Below are 6000 nucleotides of genomic sequence, written 5' to 3' on the forward strand. Positions count from 1 at the left end.
GTCGCGACACATTCCACTCACAATATTTTCAGCGTTAAATTTTGAAGTTGTTGAAGCCATGAAATGAACCTGGGACAGACAAAGGTAGCATGTTCTGCCGATTCCTCCGTATCTACGCATTCCGGGCAGTAAGGCGAGCTGATAAGCTTAAACCGATGAAGGTATTGCTTTAAGCACCCATGACCTGAAAGGAATTGCGTAGAAGTTGACCTCTCCATACTTCCAATTTACCCAGTCAGAAATTCGCGGGATTAGCCTATGCGTCCATCTTGCGTTGTTCGATGCATCCAACTCCTGCCCACTCCCTGCTCCTGCCACTTGAGCATTGACGTTGCTCGTGGAATTTAACGCACTCCTCTAACAGCTCTTTCTTTTTAACACTCCATATCCTCCGCCAGAGTTATATCGATGGGAATCATGCCCGCGATGACAAAAGCTGCATCTGCTGATATGGTCCTGTATGCACAGGAAACTCGCATGGCTATCAGCCGCTCCTCCAGGCCGCTCCTCCATATCGTAGTTTGGACAGTGCTACGCTCGCAAGGAGACGTCTCTTGCTACTCTTTGGAAGTCTCATGGCAGTTCGGCATAATGCCAATCCAGGCCAATGAATCTATGACTTTCGATGCACTTTTACAACAGTATTTGACATGCGCATCAAAACTTAAGCGATTGTCGACTATTACTCTAAGGTATTTCGGCTGCTGTTTCGAAGATGGCGTGTGCCCTCCAACAGTAATCTCCATGTGTGGCACAACTTTTTTATTGGTCACGAGCAGAACTTCGGTTTTATGGTGAGCTATCTGAAGCTTAACTCCCTCCATCCAGATGCCAACCCTTTCTACGGACACCGTTGCAAGGTCTTCTACCTCTTCAATTGTTTCGCCAGTGATCATGAGCACGATATCGTCAGCAAATCCGTCTATCTGCACGCCTGCTGGTAATTTCAGCGTTAACACCTCATTATACATGGCATTCCAAAGCACAGGTCCGAGTATGGAACCCTGTGAAACATCCGCTGTTTGGGTAGTAGATCGTAACCCAGTTTCGGTTTCGTACGTCAGCACTCGATTTTCGAAGAAGCCTCCTATTTTCCTGCAGAGGGTATTGGGAACACGCATCCTGTGAAGTGCTTTGGCAATCGCTTCCCAGCTGGCATTGTTGAAGGCATTCTTGACGTCGATTGTCACAATGGCGCAGTGACGAACACCTGTCCACCTCTTTTTATATGAGCGCTTCGCGTACTCTGTCACCATTCGGATGGCGTCTACCGTAGATCTCCCTTTCCGAATACCGAACTGTCTGTTCGACAGTCCACTTCCGCCTTCTGTGTAGATAATAAGTCTGTTTAATATTATCCTCTCCAGTAGCTTACCAAGTGTGTCCAGCAGACAAATGGGTCTATATGATGATGGATGCCCTGGGGGTTTCCCAGGTTTCGGTAGTAGCACCAACTTCGCCGTTTTCCACGAATTGGGAAAAGATCCCTCGTCGAGACACTTTTGTAGCACCGCTCTGAAGGTATCCGGAATGGTCTGTACCGCCACCTTCAGCACTGCATTTGGGATTCCGTTCGGACCAGGGGCCTTATTCACCGCAAGTTTCTTAGCGATAGCCACGAGTTCTTCGTTCGTTACGGGCACCCGTGTCGTACGGGGTAAGTGGCCATTGCGTCGGGCCATGCTGCGGGAAAAGATGTGCAACGATCTCTCTCAGTTTTTCCGGACACTTTTCGGTCGGCGAACCACCGGCGGCCACCGAATCTCGCCAGTGCAACTCTATAGGCTTGGCCCCATGGGTTATCATCTACGCTCTGGCATAACGCTCTGTAGTAGTTTTCTTTGCTTGTTTTAATAGCTCGCTTAAGTGCCACCCTGGCTGCTCGGTAAACGGCTCCTCTCGTTTCTCTGTCGGCTTCATTTCTCGCCCGTTGAGCTCGTCGTCTCGCTTTTAGACAGCTAGTACGAAGCTCAGCTATTTCTGAAGTCCACCAGTAAGCCGGTCGTCGCCACAACTTCGGTGTATTTCTTCTGGGCATGGTCATGTCGCACACCGCTACCATCATTTTCGTCAGCTGCTCAGCATTATGGACCTGGGATGAGTCCTGCATGTATACAGCTTCGGTGCACACTTCCTTGACGTCAAATTTAGTAGTTTTAGTAAGAAAATGCCCATTTTTTAAATATCCAAAAATTATTATACAAGGACCATAAAAATGACTCCAAAACTACACCTTTACAAAGGAAAAAAAAGTTAACAAAATTGGATATTTGTTCCAGCTTTAAATAAGAGCAACAATTCAACCATGAACCCCAACGCTTGGTAACATGACCATAATTCAGATTAATCCCGAACAAGAACCCTCCACCGCAAGAGATCAACCATCCGATTTTCATTAGTGGCATCCTCCAGCAGCAAATGCATTTAATTAAGCTCAATAGGTACTCGACAAACAATTAATGGTCATCGGGTCCCTGGTCTCGTTCCGTCTGGTCCAGCTGCATCCCAACAGAAGTGGATGAATGGGGTGATTGTCTTTCGATGAAAGGCTTCCGGCTAGGGGGAATTCACCATTCGGTTCTATTGTACAAACTCATAGTTCGGCTTGGTCAGTCCAGAGACTCCAGACAGAACGCATGGATCCAAGACAAATACAAATGCAATTCATTATTTGAAGAGATGGCAATGGATGGAAATTTTCAAGTTTACTCACTTACTTACTGGTTGGTTTTCTCGAATCACTTCATTGTAATTGTTTTCTTGTTCATAGATTCTACCGAAATTGTAATTAAATCTTTAACGAGGTAGTTGTTCTACAATCCGAAAGCTCTAGGCATTGTAGAGCCCAAGAAAAAAATTTCTTAAGAAAATATATTCTTTGCTAAGATTGTCATACTGATAATCTATTTTAAACAAGACTGAGCAGGAAATAAGATACTTATATTCAAGTTTTTAAGGGGACTTTTGGAAAATTGAAATTTGCTTTTCATTCAATCTTATCTTTGACTTAGAGCTTGGTACTATATAATCCAGTTCGAAGGACCAATGTTGACTACCGTTTTAACCTGTTGTTGACGAAAATACTGTAATGAAGAGGTTTACGTTGGAAGTATTGAGAAAGGCCATTAATTTTGACCTACGTTTTCAACGAAAATCAGATTATCAAATAAATATTTTATCTTGCTTTGAAAACTTTGTTTCGAGTCAAACTAACAAAATCAGTTCACAAACTCCATCCCCACTCACATTCCAGCGACTCTGACAGGTGTCATTCAGCCCGTAAAATAAAACCAACATGAGAACGATAATCGTTTAGATTGAAAATGCTGGATGCTGGTCACTCGACCTCAAGACCTCTGTCCATTGCAAGAATTTCCATAAACTTGACGAGATATGTACAAACGCCAAATGGAGCGGGTGAACCCATTTCAGCAGATCAAATCAGATTAACCAAACAGGGTGCCATTCGCTCAGTGAAAAATGACCAGGTGAATTGAATTTTTTTTGCAAAGCCAAAATGGTTAAATTGGAATCTTATCATGTCGTTGGCTTCTTTAGTAAACGACCGAGAGTTCTAATGAGATTTCTAATAGGGTAATGATGGTCAAAACAGCAAAAGACATTTTACCAAAATTGAAAAACTTATTAAATCTGCCCCGTTCAGAACTCAACTGTTGACAATCTTTAAACTTCAACTTTTGAATAAACAAGTTTTACTCTCCCAACACAGTGCTTACCATTGAAAATCTGTACACAGTAAACTTCTACCCTTTCATGCTCAACATTTTGTCAAGTATCGCTCCCGATAGTGTAGAAAGAAACCCTTGCTGATATGTATGTAAAATGGAATCGGATTTTCCCAGTCTTATACATTCATTCCCGATAATTCTGCTTGGAACATTCTTACGAGCGGCCATCAAAAGTAGAAGATTTCGTACATACATACAAAGAAAGCTCAGCTTTCCAGCATCATTTCTATGCTCAGATCTTTACGAGGTGTAATATATCGTTGAATTACAATTTAAGCTGTGGTGGGTACAGCGGTAAAAAATATTGAAAAAAATGCTTCTGAGTCGTCTGTTGAAGGGAACTAAACCGTAGGTACTGAATATTCCATGTTAAGGACATTTTACTCTCTTTGCACTATGGATTTACCAACATCAGCAAGTGCGCGATTTTCCCACAGCTCTGGCTCGGTCCCATCAGTAGGGAAAAGAGTCGCTATAAAGCTGCCAGCATCATTCGATACTAGATTTTATGAAAATGTTTTCAAATGATACGCTTTGGGCAACGCATTTCACCTAGGGCTGCAGGGATGCACGACTACGGGTACACATAGTTGTACATAAAGAAGGGAAAAAATCTCACAAAATCTGATTCTTACGCAACCACTGGAAATTTTCAGATGATAAAGAATGTTGCTAAAGATGGCTGTTGCTTTTTGCATGACGAAATAAATCCATGGAAGGTATATTCCATCGCAAAAAAGTTTATTTATGTACATCGAAACACTCAAATACGGATTCTTTAGAATTTTTCTTGAGACAGTTTTAAACAAATTGTGTTGGGGCGTTCTCGTTGAAGTCACAATACGGTGTCCAAACGTAACCGGATGCCTTCAAATTAAATTCGAAAAGTGTGTTGAGTTCGATTCCCACCGAGAACAATTTTTTATGATCAATTATCTAGAAAAATGAAAATAAAAAAAAATTTAGTGAAATTTGTGATCCTGCATCATTTTGCACGAGTCTTCGAGCGCGAGTCTTTATGCCAGTGACGGGAAAGTAATCATATCATCTTTGGCGCAATGTACATTTTAACGCATTTGCGGCACACATTTTGCTCCGATTGGCATTGAAATTTTGTATCCTCTTCTTTGGTTGGGTTTTCATCACTCGTTGATATTTTTCACCTCGGCGAGCATTGTTTGATAATTTTACGACTCACGCTAAAATTATTTTCATTTTAAATCTTGAAGCATAAATAACTATCTTCTTTTATGGGTTAGCTTAACAAAATCGGACACACGATCAAGTTCTCAAACAGCAGCAATTGAGCTCGAGTTAGGCTTACCAGAACGAAATTCCGGAAAGTAGGACATTTTGTTAAAAAGACTATGGAAAAGGAGGACATTTTTCAAGCTAAAGCCCGGTTTACAGTTCTTGTGAACTCGGACGCGAACGTGAACGTGAACTCACCACAGTGAAAAATATTCCGCAATGAAATGTCAAATCGGTCGAATTTTCAAAATTAGCAACAGGTTTGTTCAATGACAGGTAGAAATTGGTTTTGATCGGTAGATGACAGATCATTAAACCAATGTTTTGAACGATACTTGTCGAACCGGTGTGAGTAAATATGTCCCAATAAAAATAAAGCGACGAACGAATAATAACAGAAATCCGCCATGGTTTTCAAAAGAGCTAAAGCATCTTAGAAATAAAAAGCAGAAAGCGCATAAAAACTGGAAAAAGACACCATCGCTAGCTAATAGTTTAGAATATCAAGAAGCATGCAACAAACTAGCCATATGCCTTAATACCTCCTTCGAAGAATATAATAGGAAAACAGAGGAAAACATTAAATCTAACCCAAGAAGCTTCTTCAAGTATGTAAGTTCCAAATTGAAAAGTAATAATTTTCCATCTCGTATGCACTTGGACAGCGCTAACGGTAATAATTCCCATGAAATATGTAATTTGTTTGCCAATTTCTTCCAAAGCGTTTACACCAGTTTTTCGGAAGCCGATCGCGACACTGCGTTTTTCGATTATTTTTCCGACTCAGCATCATTGACTGTGGTAGATTCAATCACCCTTGAGGAAATACACAAATCAATTTGCTCCCTGGATAGCTCCAAAGGGCCCGGGCCTGATGGAATTCCTCCATTACTTTTAAAAAATCTTGTAAATGAACTAAGTGTGCCCTTGTTTCTATTGTTCAACTCATCGTTGAAATCCGGTGTTTTTCCTCAAGTATGGAAAGAATCTTTTCTTGTAC

This window comes from Uranotaenia lowii, chromosome 1 (genome assembly GCF_029784155.1).
Source record: "Uranotaenia lowii strain MFRU-FL chromosome 1, ASM2978415v1, whole genome shotgun sequence".
NCBI classification, from domain to species: Eukaryota; Metazoa; Arthropoda; class Insecta; order Diptera; family Culicidae; genus Uranotaenia; species Uranotaenia lowii.